Source organism: Equus caballus, chromosome 16 (assembly GCF_041296265.1).
Source record: "Equus caballus isolate H_3958 breed thoroughbred chromosome 16, TB-T2T, whole genome shotgun sequence".
Taxonomy (NCBI): Eukaryota; Metazoa; Chordata; class Mammalia; order Perissodactyla; family Equidae; genus Equus; species Equus caballus.
In genome coordinates this window covers 7,136,896-7,152,915 of record NC_091699.1, presented here as the reverse complement: position 1 = coordinate 7,152,915, position 16,020 = coordinate 7,136,896, and the positions used below count along the sequence as shown (strand labels likewise).

The following is a 16,020-nucleotide window of genomic DNA, read 5'->3' as shown; positions in this document are numbered from 1 at the left end:
GGGCCACGTAATATTTGTGTGCAGAGCCAGTGCTTTCCAAAGCCCTTGACTGTGCAGAAGTCTACCTGTTAGGGGTGCAGTGGGGGCTGTCCGGGGAGCGTTGTGAGCACAGGTATGTGCCCCACACTTGAAAGTCTGGAAAGGAAAGCGTGAGGCTGGAGGGTGCTCCGTTCGTTCCCTCCTTGCCCAGAAAGTCTGGAGAGTTGACTTTGGGACAAGTCCTTCCTTTCCTCTGGTCGGTGCGTGTTCGGTGGCCTGGACACTTGGTGAGCAAGACTGACAGGGTGTTTGACGTACTGGACCTCACAGCCTGGTTGGAAAGGACAGACAGGCAGCAACCAATTACCTAGGAGATACGTAAAGGCAATTTGGTGTTGAGTGTTGAGAAATACGGCATTTTACTGTTAGACTTTGTGACTTAGGCAGTGATGTTGAAGCTGAGAGCAGAGGCCTAAAAGACAAGGAGGACTTGTGCGGGAGAGTGTTGGGACAGGGCAAGGGAGGAGGATGGCCTGTCAGAGGAGCTGAAAGAACGCCCTGGAGACTGGGGCCGCCGCGTAGGGACTGTAGGGTGGGGAAAACAAAACTTTTCCATTGAGGCTGGCGCTTCCTCTAGGTTTTTGGAGACTGAGCGTGGTGATTCAGAACGTGGCCTCTGGAGCCAGACTCTGTCAAATGGGTCCTGGCTCCGCCACCTACGGGCTGTGTGAACTTGGGCAAGTTACTGTACCATTCTGTGTGTCGGTTTCCTGATCTGTAAAACGGGGATGATTATCATACACACTCCATAGGTGAGTGTAAAGGTGAGAGGATATTTCATATCCGTAGAGTACTTAGAGCAGTGTCTGGCCTTTAGTAGGCGTTAGTAGTGGTTGATTAAAGAAATGGATAAATGCATACCTAAGTATTCAAGGCTTGGAGGCTGTCCCTGGTGAAACGTGTGAACTTGAATGGATTACACCCAACTTTGTTTTGTTTCCTTTCCAGCTTGCAGTTGCTACTGACCGCATCTGCAGCACTGTGGAATTAGAAATAATCTCCCTCGACGAGGCTGCTCTTAGTAAAACCATCTAATGCTGTCCAAATTATCCCAGGGAAATAAAAGCCAGTAGTATAGTAGGGTTAGGCTTATTTAATATGTATTCTTTATATTGGTTTGTTTAGTGTTTGTTGGTAACCTTTTTTTTTTTTTTTTTTTTTTTTTTGTGGCCAAGCTGCTCGGTTAAAAAGAGCAGATTAGCTATGAAATGGTTCAGACCCAGAGAAAAGTAGAGAGTCGCGTAAGCAGAGCACGCCTTTCCTTGACTCTCTGTCGAGAGCTTTTGTGATTCCAGCTGCTCTCTGCCTCAGACGAGGTGCCCTCTGCGTGTGCAGTCATCTAAACAGTGCAGGGTCTGGGACCGTGGAGAATCCAAGGCAGTATAGTCATGCTTTGCTTAACAGTGGGGATAAGTTCTGAGAAGTGTGTCATGGTCAGGCAATCTCGAGACTGTGCCGACACCACGGAGTTCCTAAACCTGGATGGCAGAGCCTCCTACACACCTAGGCCATATGGGACTAATCTGATGGGACCCCCGTTGTTGACTGAAACGTCCCGATGTAGGGCATGACTGTACTTCCCAACTCCAAGGGCACGGAAGTGTAGCCTGTGGGGCTTTTGAAAAGAACAGAGACGCTCAAGGCCTACTCTGGACCCACTGACTCAGAATCTACTGGGATAGTTCCCGGCTTTAAAGACCAGACGTAGTCCACCTCTGCAGACATCTCATCAACGGTTTTTCACGCTGGGCTTTCCCTCATCTGAGAAAACAGGCCAAGAGATTGTGAGGCTCCATAGTTAGTGTTTTAATCCATTTGGCAGGACTCAGTGTTTTTCACGTTCTGTGATACTGGGATCTGCATCTGCACCGTAATGTGTTAAACCTTGAAATCTTGTCCAAAAGTCATGTCGTTACCTGGAGAATCCTTCTGTGAATTCCAGGCAGGTTGCCATCTTTCTGCTTCCGCCTCCTCACCTTGACAATGGGGAGAATAACGGTAACCTACCTTTTGGATGTGAGGATTAAATGAGACAGTTGGTGCAAAGCAGTCGGCACAGGATCTGGCACAAAGTGAAGCCTTCAATCAATTATGATTACAGTAGTTTGTTTTGATTTCCCTCCAGTCGGAATATAGTTTAGTTGAAGTTAGTGGCTGTGTCACAGCTGTGTCTCAGGCTGGTGTCTGCCTCCCTGAGCTAAGCCATAAAAATCCCTGGAATAACTTTTCAAAAGCCTGTTAGCCTCTTGAGGCTCCTACGCTTTTTTATTTTATTTTATTTTATTTTATTTTATTTTATTTTATTTTATTGCAGTAACAGTGGATCCCAAGATGATATAGCTTTCAGATGTACGTTGTAATATATTTTGAGTTCTGTGTAGATTACATCGTGTTCACCACCCGAAAACTAATGATAGTCCGTCACCTCACATGTGAGCCTCATCACCCCTTTGGCTCTCTCCCCTCCCCCCTCCCCCTATGGTAACCACCAATCCAATCTCCTTTGCTCTGTGTGCGTTTGTCGTTGTTTTTAGCTTCTCCTTATGAGTGAGATCACACGGTGTTTGACTTTCTCCCTCTGATTTATTTCACTTCACATAATACCCTCAAGGTCCATCCACGTTGTCACAAATGGCCGGATCTCATCGTTTCTTAGGGCCGAGTGGCATTCCATTGTGTATACATACCACATCTTCTTGATCCATTCTTCCCTTGATGGGCACCTAGGTTGCTTCCAAGTTTTGGCTGTTGTGAATAATGCTGCAGTGAACCTAGGGGTGCATGTGTCTTTCTGCATTGGTGTTTTCAAGTTCTTTGGATGAATAGCCAGCAGTGGGCTAGCTGGATCATACATATGGTAGATGTATTCTTAGTTTCCTGAGGATACTCCATACTGCTTTCCATAGTGGCTGCACCGGTCTGCCCTCCCACCAGCAGTGCAGGAGAGTTCCCTTCTCTGCACATCCTCTCCGACACTTGTCTCTTGTCTTGTTACTTAGAGCCATTCTGACCAGAGTAAGGTGACATCTCCTTGTAGTTGTGATTTGCATTTCTCTGATCGCTAAGGATGTTGAGTCCCTTTCCATATGCCTGTTGGCCATCCGTATACCTTCTTTGGAGAAATCACTGCTCAGATCTTTTGCCCGCCTTTTCAATTGGGTTGTTGATTTTTTTTTGCTGTTGAGATGTGTGAGTTCTTTCTGCGTTTTGGATATTAACCCCTTATCCGATATACGGTTTGCAAGAATCTTCTCCCAGTTGTTAGGTTGAGTTTTGGTTTTGTGGATGGTCTCCTTTGCGGTGCAGAGGATGTTTTTTGACTTTGATGTAGTCCCGTTTGTTCATTTTGTATTTTGTTTCCATTGCCCAGTCAGACGTGGTACTTGAAAGTAGGCTGGTAAGACTGATGTCAAAGAGCACACTGCCTATGTTTGCTTGCAGACGTTGCATGGTTTCGGGTCTGACGTTCAAGTGAAAGCCGAGGGAGGAGGCTGCAGTTCCCCCGAGAGCGAGCGTAGCGGGGACCCTGCGTCCCTGTCAGCGCACCTTCCCGCTCCGCGAAGGTCCGAAGCGTGTGGGCGGGGCCGCGGGAGTTCTCCCAGGAGGGTGTCCCCGTCGCTGTCCGCAGTCCACCGCCGGAGGGGGGGCGGGGCAACAACCGGGCAGCGTCTGGGCGGCGGCGCGCGCGCGCGCGCGAGGAGAGGAGAGGAGAGGAGCGCGCGGCTGCTGGGCCGCCGTCCTGGGAGGCGTGGGAGGCGTCGGCGAGCCGCGCCTGCCTGCCCAGAGCCGAGCCCGGCGGAGTCCGGCCGCGCTGTGCTGCTCTCTCGCGGGCCGGGCTCGTCCGTTCCGCCGGCGTCCGTGGATGCCGCTCCGTGTCCCCGCTGGGCACAGCAGCCCGGGCCCTCCACAGCCACGGCCGCTAGCCTGAGGAGGCCCTCCTTCAGCTCCCGCTCTTCCTGCTCGCCGGACACGGACGACCAGGGCGCCCGCGAAGAGGATTCCACCTGAGAGAGGTACCTGGGGGGCGTGGGCCTGGGGGCTGGTGGGAGGCGAGCGTCTCCCTGAGGAATAGGCTTGTGCGCCGAGAGGTGCCCGTCAGGTCGCGGGACAGCTGTGCGGCGCGGGGAGCGAGGGGGTCTCTTCGTGCGCTTGAGGCGTTCGTGGAACGGGCGGTGTGTGCCGGGCACGGGGCCAGCCTGGGCATGCGGTGCCCGGGAGTCGGGCGCTGAAGCGCCCCCCGTGGTCTTGGCTTCTTGGAAGGACAGACGCGAAGTCGATAAGGACACTGGTCTCGAGGCGTTCTGAGGAGTGCGGGTCTCCCTCTTTTCGAGGCTACGTTCCGTTGGGGTTTTCACGAAGCCTGTTGTGGGCCTGAAGCTCAGGCCGGTTCGGGGGAAGTGGCCTGTGGAGGGCCACGTAATATTTGTGTGCAGAGCCAGTGCTTTCCAAAGCCCTTGACTGTGCAGAAGTCTACCTGTTAGGGGTGCAGTGGGGGCTGTCCGGGGAGCGTTGTGAGCACAGGTATGTGCCCCACACTTGAAAGTCTGGAAAGGAAAGCGTGAGGCTGGAGGGTGCTCCGTTCGTTCCCTCCTTGCCCAGAAAGTCTGGAGAGTTGACTTTGGGACAAGTCCTTCCTTTCCTCTGGTCGGTGCGTGTTCGGTGGCCTGGACACTTGGTGAGCAAGACTGACAGGGTGTTTGACGTACTGGACCTCACAGCCTGGTTGGAAAGGACAGACAGGCAGCAACCAATTACCTAGGAGATACGTAAAGGCAATTTGGTGTTGAGTGTTGAGAAATACGGCATTTTACTGTTAGACTTTGTGACTTAGGAAGTGATGTTGAAGCTGAGAGCAGAGGCCTAAAAGACAAGGAGGACTTGTGCGGGAGAGTGTTGGGACAGGGCAAGGGAGGAGGATGGCCTGTCAGAGGAGCTGAAAGAACGCCCTGGAGACTGGGGCCGCCGCGTAGGGACTGTAGGGTGGGGAAAACAAAACTTTTCCATTGAGGCTGGCGCTTCCTCTAGGTTTTTGGAGACTGAGCGTGGTGATTCAGAACGTGGCCTCTGGAGCCAGACTCTGTCAAATGGGTCCTGGCTCCGCCACCTACGGGCTGTGTGAACTTGGGCAAGTTACTGTACCATTCTGTGTGTCAGTTTCCTGATCTGTAAAACGGGGATGATTATCATACACACTCCATAGGTGAGTGTAAAGGTGAGAGGATATTTCATATCCGTAGAGTACTTAGAGCAGTGTCTGGCCTTTAGTAGGCGTTAGTAGTGGTTGATTAAAGAAATGGATAAATGCATACCTAAGTATTCAAGGCTTGGAGGCTGTCCCTGGTGAAACGTGTGAACTTGAATGGATTACACCCAACTTTGTTTTGTTTCCTTTCCAGCTTGCAGTTGCTACTGACCGCATCTGCAGCACTGTGGAATTAGAAATAATCTCCCTCGACGAGGCTGCTCTTAGTAAAACCATCTAATGCTGTCCAAATTATCCCAGGGAAATAAAAGCCAGTAGTATAGTAGGGTTAGGCTTATTTAATATGTATTCTTTATATTGGTTTGTTTAGTGTTTGTTGGTAACCTTTTTTTTTTTTTTTTTTTTTTGTGGCCAAGCTGCTCGGTTAAAAAGAGCAGATTAGCTAGGAAATGGTTCAGACCCAGAGAAAAGTAGAGAGTCGTGTAAGCAGAGCACGCCTTTCCTTGACTCTCTGTCGAGAGCTTTTGTGATTCCAGCTGCTCTCTGCCTCAGACGAGGTGCCCTCTGCGTGTGCAGTCATCTAAACAGTGCAGGGTCTGGGACCGTGGAGAATCCAAGGCAGTATAGTCATGCTTTGCTTAACAGTGGGGATAAGTTCTGAGGAGTGTGTCATGGTCAGGCAATCTCGAGACTGTGCCGACACCACGGAGTTCCTAAACCTGGATGGCAGAGCCTCCTACACACCTAGGCCATATGGGACTAATCTGATGGGACCCCCGTTGTTGACTGAAACGTCCCGATGTAGGGCATGACTGTACTTCCCAACTCCAAGGGCACGGAAGTGTAGCCTGTGGGGCTTTTGAAAAGAACAGAGACGCTCAAGGCCTACTCTGGACCCACTGACTCAGAATCTACTGGGATAGTTCCCGGCTTTAAAGACCAGACGTAGTCCACCTCTGCAGACATCTCATCAACGGTTTTTCACGCTGGGCTTTCCCTCATCTGAGAAAACAGGCCAAGAGATTGTGAGGCTCCATAGTTAGTGTTTTAATCCATTTGGCGGGACTCAGTGTTTTTCACGTTCTGTGATACTGGGATCTGCATCTGCACCGTAATGTGTTAAACCTTGAAATCTTGTCCAAAAGTCATGTCGTTACCTGGAGAATCCTTCTGTGAATTCCAGGCAGGTTGCCATCTTTCTGCTTCCGCCTCCTCACCTTGACAATGGGGAGAATAACGGTAACCTACCTTTTGGATGTGAGGATGAAATGAGACAGTTGGTGCAAAGCAGTCGGCACAGGATCTGGCACAAAGTGAAGCCTTCAATCAATTATGATTACAGTAGTTTGTTTTGATTTCCCTCCAGTCGGAATATAGTTTAGTTGAAGTTAGTGGCTGTGTCACAGCTGTGTCTCAGGCTGGTGTCTGCCGCCCTGAGCTAAGCCATAAAAATCCCTGGAATAACTTTTCAAAAGCCTGTTAGCCTCTTGAGGCTCCTACGCTTTTTTATTTTATTTTATTTTATTTTATTTTATTTTATTTTATTGCAGTAACAGTGGATCCCAAGATGATATAGCTTTCAGATGTACGTTGTAATATATTTTGAGTTCTGTGTAGATTACATCGTGTTCACCACCCGAAAACTAATGATAGTCCGTCACCTCACATGTGAGCCTCATCACCCCTTTGGCTCTCTCCCCTCCCCCCTCCCCCTATGGTAACCACCAATCCAATCTCCTTTGCTCTGTGTGCGTTTGTCGTTGTTTTTAGCTTCTCCTTATGAGTGAGATCACACGGTGTTTGACTTTCTCCCTCTGATTTATTTCACTTCACATAATACCCTCAAGGTCCATCCACGTTGTCACAAATGGCCGGATCTCATCGTTTCTTAGGGCCGAGTGGCATTCCATTGTGTATACATACCACATCTTCTTGATCCATTCTTCCCTTGATGGGCACCTAGGTTGCTTCCAAGTTTTGGCTGTTGTGAATAATGCTGCAGTGAACCTAGGGGTGCATGTGTCTTTCTGCATTGGTGTTTTCAAGTTCTTTGGATGAATAGCCAGCAGTGGGCTAGCTGGATCATACATATGGTAGATGTATTCTTAGTTTTCTGAGGATACTCCATACTGCTTTCCATAGTGGCTGCACCGGTCTGCCCTCCCACCAGCAGTGCAGGAGAGTTCCCTTCTCTGCACATCCTCTCCGACACTTGTCTCTTGTCTTGTTACTTAGAGCCATTCTGACCAGAGTAAGGTGACATCTCCTTGTAGTTGTGATTTGCATTTCTCTGATCGCTAAGGATGTTGAGTCCCTTTCCATATGCCTGTTGGCCATCCGTATACCTTCTTTGGAGAAATCACTGCTCAGATCTTTTGCCCGCCTTTTCAATTGGGTTGTTGATTTTTTTTTGCTGTTGAGATGTGTGAGTTCTTTCTGCGTTTTGGATATTAACCCCTTATCCGATATACGGTTTGCAAGAATCTTCTCCCAGTTGTTAGGTTGTGTTTTGGTTTTGTGGATGGTCTCCTTTGCGGTGCAGAGGATGTTTTTTGACTTTGATGTAGTCCCGTTTGTTCATTTTGTATTTTGTTTCCATTGCCCAGTCAGACGTGGTACTTGAAAGTAGGCTGCTAAGACTGATGTCAAAGAGCACACTGCCTATGTTTGCTTGCAGACGTTGCATGGTTTCGGGTCTGACGTTCAAGTGAAAGCCGAGGGAGGAGGCTGCAGTTCCCCCGAGAGCGAGCGTAGCGGGGACCCTGCGTCCCTGTCAGCGCACCTTCCCGCTCCGCGAAGGTCCGAAGCGTGTGGGCGGGGCCGCGGGAGTTCTCCCAGGAGGGTGTCCCCGTCGCTGTCCGCAGTCCACCGCCGGAGGGGGGGCGGGGCAACGGCCGGGCAGCGTCTGGGCGGCGGCGCGCGCGCGCGCGAGGAGAGGAGAGGAGAGGAGAGGAGCGCGCGGCTGCTGGGCCGCCGTCCTGGGAGGCGTGGGAGGCGTCGGCGAGCCGCGCCTGCCTGCCCAGAGCCGAGCCCGGCGGAGTCCGGCCGCGCTGTGCTGCTCTCTCGCGGGCCGGGCTCGTCCGTTCCGCCGGCGTCCGTGGACGCCGCTCCGTGTCCCCGCTGGGCACAGCAGCCCGGGCCCTCCACAGCCACGGCCGCTAGCCTGAGGAGGCCCTCCTTCAGCTCCCGCTCTTCCTGCTCGCCGGACACGGACGACCAGGGCGCCTGCGAAGAGGATTCCACCTGAGAGAGGTACCTGGGGGGCGTGGGCCTGGGGGCTGGTGGGAGGCGAGCGTGTCCCTGAGGAATAGGCTTGTGCGCCAAGAGGTGCCCGTCAGGTCGCGGGACAGCTGTGCGGCGCGGGGAGCGAGGGGGTCTCTTCGTGCGCTTGAGGCGTTCGTGGAACGGGCGGTGTGTGCCGGGCACGGGGCCAGCCTGGGCATGCGGTGCCCGGGAGTCGGGCGCTGAAGCGCCCCCCGTGGTCTTGGCTTCTTGGAAGGACAGACGCGAAGTCGATAAGGACACTGGTCTCGAGGCGTTCTGAGGAGTGCGGGTCTCCCTCTTTTCGAGGCTACGTTCCGTTGGGGTTTTCACGAAGCCTGTTGTGGGCCTGAAGCTCAGGCCGGTTCGGGGGAAGTGGCCTGTGGAGGGCCACGTAATATTTGTGTGCAGAGCCAGTGCTTTCCAAAGCCCTTGACTGTGCAGAAGTCTACCTGTTAGGGGTGCAGTGGGGGCTGTCCGGGGAGCGTTGTGAGCACAGGTATGTGCCCCACACTTGAAAGTCTGGAAAGGAAAGCGTGAGGCTGGAGGGTGCTCCGTTCGTTCCCTCCTTGCCCAGAAAGTCTGGAGAGTTGACTTTGGGACAAGTCCTTCCTTTCCTCTGGTCGGTGCGTGTTCGGTGGCCTGGACACTTGGTGAGCAAGACTGACAGGGTGTTTGACGTACTGGACCTCACAGCCTGGTTGGAAAGGACAGACAGGCAGCAACCAATTACCTAGGAGATACGTAAAGGCAATTTGGTGTTGAGTGTTGAGAAATACGGCATTTTACTGTTAGACTTTGTGACTTAGGCAGTGATGTTGAAGCTGAGAGCAGAGGCCTAAAAGACAAGGAGGACTTGTGCGGGAGAGTGTTGGGACAGGGCAAGGGAGGAGGATGGCCTGTCAGAGGAGCTGAAAGAACGCCCTGGAGACTGGGGCCGCCGCGTAGGGACTGTAGGGTGGGGAAAACAAAACTTTTCCATTGAGGCTGGCGCTTCCTCTAGGTTTTTGGAGACTGAGCGTGGTGATTCAGAACGTGGCCTCTGGAGCCAGACTCTGTCAAATGGGTCCTGGCTCCGCCACCTACGGGCTGTGTGAACTTGGGCAAGTTACTGTACCATTCTGTGTGTCGGTTTCCTGATCTGTAAAACGGGGATGATTATCATACACACTCCATAGGTGAGTGTAAAGGTGAGAGGATATTTCATATCCGTAGAGTACTTAGAGCAGTGTCTGGCCTTTAGTAGGCGTTAGTAGTGGTTGATTAAAGAAATGGATAAATGCATACCTAAGTATTCAAGGCTTGGAGGCTGTCCCTGGTGAAACGTGTGAACTTGAATGGATTACACCCAACTTTGTTTTGTTTCCTTTCCAGCTTGCAGTTGCTACTGACCGCATCTGCAGCACTGTGGAATTAGAAATAATCTCCCTCGACGAGGCTGCTCTTAGTAAAACCATCTAATGCTGTCCAAATTATCCCAGGGAAATAAAAGCCAGTAGTATAGTAGGGTTAGGCTTATTTAATATGTATTCTTTATATTGGTTTGTTTAGTGTTTGTTGGTAACCTTTTTTTTTTTTTTTTTTTTTTTTTTTTGTGGCCAAGCTGCTCGGTTAAAAAGAGCAGATTAGCTAGGAAATGGTTCAGACCCAGAGAAAAGTAGAGAGTCGTGTAAGCAGAGCACGCCTTTCCTTGACTCTCTGTCGAGAGCTTTTGTGATTCCAGCTGCTCTCTGCCTCAGACGAGGTGCCCTCTGCGTGTGCAGTCATCTAAACAGTGCAGGGTCTGGGACCGTGGAGAATCCAAGGCAGTATAGTCATGCTTTGCTTAACAGTGGGGATAAGTTCTGAGGAGTGTGTCATGGTCAGGCAATCTCGAGACTGTGCCGACACCACGGAGTTCCTAAACCTGGATGGCAGAGCCTCCTACACACCTAGGCCATATGGGACTAATCTGATGGGACCCCCGTTGTTGACTGAAACGTCCCGATGTAGGGCATGACTGTACTTCCCAACTCCAAGGGCATGGAAGTGTAGCCTGTGGGGCTTTTGAAAAGAACAGAGACGCTCAAGGCCTACTCTGGACCCACTGACTCAGAATCTACTGGGATAGTTCCCGGCTTTAAAGACCAGACGTAGTCCACCTCTGCAGACATCTCATCAACGGTTTTTCACGCTGGGCTTTCCCTCATCTGAGAAAACAGGCCAAGAGATTGTGAGGCTCCATAGTTAGTGTTTTAATCCATTTGGCAGGACTCAGTGTTTTTCACGTTCTGTGATACTGGGATCTGCATCTGCACCGTAATGTGTTAAACCTTGAAATCTTGTCCAAAAGTCATGTCGTTACCTGGAGAATCCTTCTGTGAATTCCAGGCAGGTTGCCATCTTTCTGCTTCCGCCTCCTCACCTTGACAATGGGGAGAATAACGGTAACCTACCTTTTGGATGTGAGGATGAAATGAGACAGTTGGTGCAAAGCAGTCGGCACAGGATCTGGCACAAAGTGAAGCCTTCAATCAATTATGATTACAGTAGTTTGTTTTGATTTCCCTCCAGTCGGAATATAGTTTAGTTGAAGTTAGTGGCTGTGTCACAGCTGTGTCTCAGGCTGGTGTCTGCCGCCCTGAGCTAAGCCATAAAAATCCCTGGAATAACTTTTCAAAAGCCTGTTAGCCTCTTGAGGCTCCTACGCTTTTTTATTTTATTTTATTTTATTTTATTTTATTTTATTTTATTTTATTTTATTTTATTGCAGTAACAGTGGATCCCAAGATGATATAGCTTTCAGATGTACGTTGTAATATATTTTGAGTTCTGTGTAGATTACATCGTGTTCACCACCCGAAAGCTAATGATAGTCCGTCACCTCACATGTGAGCCTCATCACCCCTTTGGCTCTCTCCCCTCCCCCCTCCCCCTATGGTAACCACCAATCCAATCTCCTTTGCTCTGTGTGCGTTTGTCGTTGTTTTTAGCTTCTCCTTATGAGTGAGATCACACGGTGTTTGACTTTCTCCCTCTGATTTATTTCACTTCACATAATACCCTCAAGGTCCATCCACGTTGTCACAAATGGCCGGATCTCATCGTTTCTTAGGGCCGAGTGGCATTCCATTGTGTATACATACCACATCTTCTTGATCCATTCTTCCCTTGATGGGCACCTAGGTTGCTTCCAAGTTTTGGCTGTTGTGAATAATGCTGCAGTGAACCTAGGGGTGCATGTGTCTTTCTGCATTGGTGTTTTCAAGTTCTTTGGATGAATAGCCAGCAGTGGGCTAGCTGGATCATACATATGGTAGATGTATTCTTAGTTTTCTGAGGATACTCCATACTGCTTTCCATAGTGGCTGCACCGGTCTGCCCTCCCACCAGCAGTGCAGGAGAGTTCCCTTCTCTGCACATCCTCTCCGACACTTGTCTCTTGTCTTGTTACTTAGAGCCATTCTGACCAGAGTAAGGTGACATCTCCTTGTAGTTGTGATTTGCATTTCTCTGATCGCTAAGGATGTTGAGTCCCTTTCCATATGCCTGTTGGCCATCCGTATACCTTCTTTGGAGAAATCACTGCTCAGATCTTTTGCCCGCCTTTTCAATTGGGTTGTTGATTTTTTTTTGCTGTTGAGATGTGTGAGTTCTTTCTGCGTTTTGGATATTAACCCCTTATCCGATATACGGTTTGCAAGAATCTTCTCCCAGTTGTTAGGTTGTGTTTTGGTTTTGTGGATGGTCTCCTTTGCGGTGCAGAGGATGTTTTTTGACTTTGATGTAGTCCCGTTTGTTCATTTTGTATTTTGTTTCCATTGCCCAGTCAGACGTGGTACTTGAAAGTAGGCTGCTAAGACTGATGTCAAAGAGCACACTGCCTATGTTTGCTTGCAGACGTTGCATGGTTTCGGGTCTGACGTTCAAGTGAAAGCCGAGGGAGGAGGCTGCAGTTCCCCCGAGAGCGAGCGTAGCGGGGACCCTGCGTCCCTGTCAGCGCACCTTCCCGCTCCGCGAAGGTCCGAAGCGTGTGGGCGGGGCCGCGGGAGTTCTCCCAGGAGGGTGTCCCCGTCGCTGTCCGCAGTCCACCGCCGGAGGGGGGGCGGGGCAACGGCCGGGCAGCGTCTGGGCGGCGGCGCGCGCGCGCGCGAGGAGAGGAGAGGAGAGGAGAGGAGCGCGCGGCTGCTGGGCCGCCGTCCTGGGAGGCGTGGGAGGCGTCGGCGAGCCGCGCCTGCCTGCCCAGAGCCGAGCCCGGCGGAGTCCGGCCGCGCTGTGCTGCTCTCTCGCGGGCCGGGCTCATCCGTTCCGCCGGCGTCCGTGGACGCCGCTCCGTGTCCCCGCTGGGCACAGCAGCCCGGGCCCTCCACAGCCACGGCCGCTAGCCTGAGGAGGCCCTCCTTCAGCTCCCGCTCTTCCTGCTCGCCGGACACGGACGACCAGGGCGCCTGCGAAGAGGATTCCACCTGAGAGAGGTACCTGGGGGGCGTGGGCCTGGGGGCTGGTGGGAGGCGAGCGTGTCCCTGAGGAATAGGCTTGTGCGCCGAGAGGTGCCCGTCAGGTCGCGGGACAGCTGTGCGGCGCGGGGAGCGAGGGGGTCTCTTCGTGCGCTTGAGGCGTTCGTGGAACGGGCGGTGTGTGCCGGGCACGGGGCCAGCCTGGGCATGCGGTGCCCGGGAGTCGGGCGCTGAAGCGCCCCCCGTGGTCTTGGCTTCTTGGAAGGACAGACGCGAAGTCGATAAGGACACTGGTCTCGAGGCGTTCTGAGGAGTGCGGGTCTCCCTCTTTTCGAGGCTACGTTCCGTTGGGGTTTTCACGAAGCCTGTTGTGGGCCTGAAGCTCAGGCCGGTTCGGGGGAAGTGGCCTGTGGAGGGCCACGTAATATTTGTGTGCAGAGCCAGTGCTTTCCAAAGCCCTTGACTGTGCAGAAGTCTACCTGTTAGGGGTGCAGTGGGGGCTGTCCGGGGAGCGTTGTGAGCACAGGTATGTGCCCCACACTTGAAAGTCTGGAAAGGAAAGCGTGAGGCTGGAGGGTGCTCCGTTCGTTCCCTCCTTGCCCAGAAAGTCTGGAGAGTTGACTTTGGGACAAGTCCTTCCTTTCCTCTGGTCGGTGCGTGTTCGGTGGCCTGGACACTTGGTGAGCAAGACTGACAGGGTGTTTGACGTACTGGACCTCACAGCCTGGTTGGAAAGGACAGACAGGCAGCAACCAATTACCTAGGAGATACGTAAAGGCAATTTGGTGTTGAGTGTTGAGAAATACGGCATTTTACTGTTAGACTTTGTGACTTAGGCAGTGATGTTGAAGCTGAGAGCAGAGGCCTAAAAGACAAGGAGGACTTGTGCGGGAGAGTGTTGGGACAGGGCAAGGGAGGAGGATGGCCTGTCAGAGGAGCTGAAAGAACGCCCTGGAGACTGGGGCCGCCGCGTAGGGACTGTAGGGTGGGGAAAACAAAACTTTTCCATTGAGGCTGGCGCTTCCTCTAGGTTTTTGGAGACTGAGCGTGGTGATTCAGAACGTGGCCTCTGGAGCCAGACTCTGTCAAATGGGTCCTGGCTCCGCCACCTACGGGCTGTGTGAACTTGGGCAAGTTACTGTACCATTCTGTGTGTCGGTTTCCTGATCTGTAAAACGGGGATGATTATCATACACACTCCATAGGTGAGTGTAAAGGTGAGAGGATATTTCATATCCGTAGAGTACTTAGAGCAGTGTCTGGCCTTTAGTAGGCGTTAGTAGTGGTTGATTAAAGAAATGGATAAATGCATACCTAAGTATTCAAGGCTTGGAGGCTGTCCCTGGTGAAACGTGTGAACTTGAATGGATTACACCCAACTTTGTTTTGTTTCCTTTCCAGCTTGCAGTTGCTACTGACCGCATCTGCAGCACTGTGGAATTAGAAATAATCTCCCTCGACGAGGCTGCTCTTAGTAAAACCATCTAATGCTGTCCAAATTATCCCAGGGAAATAAAAGCCAGTAGTATAGTAGGGTTAGGCTTATTTAATATGTATTCTTTATATTGGTTTGTTTAGTGTTTGTTGGTAACCTTTTTTTTTTTTTTTTTTTTTTTTTTTTTGTGGCCAAGCTGCTCGGTTAAAAAGAGCAGATTAGCTAGGAAATGGTTCAGACCCAGAGAAAAGTAGAGAGTCGTGTAAGCAGAGCACGCCTTTCCTTGACTCTCTGTCGAGAGCTTTTGTGATTCCAGCTGCTCTCTGCCTCAGACGAGGTGCCCTCTGCGTGTGCAGTCATCTAAACAGTGCAGGGTCTGGGACCGTGGAGAATCCAAGGCAGTATAGTCATGCTTTGCTTAACAGTGGGGATAAGTTCTGAGGAGTGTGTCATGGTCAGGCAATCTCGAGACTGTGCCGACACCACGGAGTTCCTAAACCTGGATGGCAGAGCCTCCTACACACCTAGGCCATATGGGACTAATCTGATGGGACCCCCGTTGTTGACTGAAACGTCCCGATGTAGGGCATGACTGTACTTCCCAACTCCAAGGGCACGGAAGTGTAGCCTGTGGGGCTTTTGAAAAGAACAGAGACGCTCAAGGCCTACTCTGGACCCACTGACTCAGAATCTACTGGGATAGTTCCCGGCTTTAAAGACCAGACGTAGTCCACCTCTGCAGACATCTCATCAACGGTTTTTCACGCTGGGCTTTCCCTCATCTGAGAAAACAGGCCAAGAGATTGTGAGGCTCCATAGTTAGTGTTTTAATCCATTTGGCAGGACTCAGTGTTTTTCACGTTCTGTGATACTGGGATCTGCATCTGCACCGTAATGTGTTAAACCTTGAAATCTTGTCCAAAAGTCATGTCGTTACCTGGAGAATCCTTCTGTGAATTCCAGGCAGGTTGCCATCTTTCTGCTTCCGCCTCCTCACCTTGACAATGGGGAGAATAACGGTAACCTACCTTTTGGATGTGAGGATGAAATGAGACAGTTGGTGCAAAGCAGTCGGCACAGGATCTGGCACAAAGTGAAGCCTTCAATCAATTATGATTACAGTAGTTTGTTTTGATTTCCCTCCAGTCGGAATATAGTTTAGTTGAAGTTAGTGGCTGTGTCACAGCTGTGTCTCAGGCTGGTGTCTGCCGCCCTGAGCTAAGCCATAAAAATCCCTGGAATAACTTTTCAAAAGCCTGTTAGCCTCTTGAGGCTCCTACGCTTTTTTATTTTATTTTATTTTATTTTATTTTATTTTATTTTATTTTATTTTATTGCAGTAACAGTGGATCCCAAGATGATATAGCTTTCAGATGTACGTTGTAATATATTTTGAGTTCTGTGTAGATTACATCGTGTTCACCACCCGAAAACTAATGATAGTCCGTCACCTCACATGTGAGCCTCATCACCCCTTTGGCTCTCTCCCCTCCCCCCTCCCCCTATGGTAACCACCAATCCAATCTCCTTTGCTCTGTGTGCGTTTGTCGTTGTTTTTAGCTTCTCCTTATGAGTGAGATCACACGGTGTTTGACTTTCTCCCTCTGATTTATTTCACTTCACATAATACCCTCAAGGTCCATCCA

The 16,020-nt window shown here is 51.0% G+C and overlaps 1 protein-coding gene across 2 annotated transcripts in view; it reads left to right on the top strand.

Moving 5' to 3' along the window:
- LOC138917971 (ral guanine nucleotide dissociation stimulator-like) overlaps window positions 1-16,020 on the top strand; it is a 238,244-nt gene that overhangs the window by 684 nt on the left and 221,540 nt on the right. The window lies entirely within an intron of this gene.